Genomic DNA, 831 nt, shown 5'->3' with positions numbered 1-831 from the left:
TATCGATTTTTCAGGGAATCTCATATTAGGAGCACAATTTTTTGACTTTGCGATTTGCTCACTTTTTACATTTCTCTAATTTTCGAAGAAAATGGGATTCGAATCAAACTTTGCGTAACGTTATCTTAAACCTTATTAAATTCCCTTCAAAATGACAGATTATTTTTTAAAATTCTGCCCATAGACTTCTAGCATTTACTCAAAATGAACTCGGTATTTCATAATAGGGGTCTTTCCTCTACGTATTTATTCTATTATATATGTACAGAGTAGGGCAGCATCTCTCTCCACTTAGAATATTTCCGCTATTTTAGAGATATGAAATGATATATTTATCGAATTTGTATAAAGTATCAAGAGGAGTACAATATATGTAATAGTTTTTCTATGAGTGGAGGCGCTCGGAGATTTCAAGATCACCTCCATTTTTTTAAATGGAATGGTTTGCTTTTTTTTTACATAATATATATGATTCCTTTAATTATTCTGCATATAAAAGTATTAAATTAGTGATATCAAAAAGTCAATAGTTTACGAGATATTTTGTACTTTATTCTGGCATATATTGACATAAAATATTAAATACTCGATAAATTATTAATTTTTTTTGTAATCCTTAATATTTTTATGAACAGAGTAATGAGATGAATGAATTGATGGAAAGAACTCAGTGAGAAATGAAAATGAAATCGATGTCGAATAGACGTCAATTTGATGATTTCGATGTCGAATCAGTATCCATTCGATATCGAATCTATTGTTATTTCTCACTGGAAAATCACATAGCTGCTTATTTAAAAAAATATCCTTTATACATACATATTTATTTTA

Source organism: Trachymyrmex cornetzi, unplaced genomic scaffold, assembly GCF_001594075.2.
Source record: "Trachymyrmex cornetzi isolate Tcor2-1 unplaced genomic scaffold, Tcor1.1 scaffold1160, whole genome shotgun sequence".
Classification (NCBI taxonomy): domain Eukaryota; kingdom Metazoa; phylum Arthropoda; class Insecta; order Hymenoptera; family Formicidae; genus Trachymyrmex; species Trachymyrmex cornetzi.
This window is presented reverse-complemented; position numbering follows the sequence as displayed.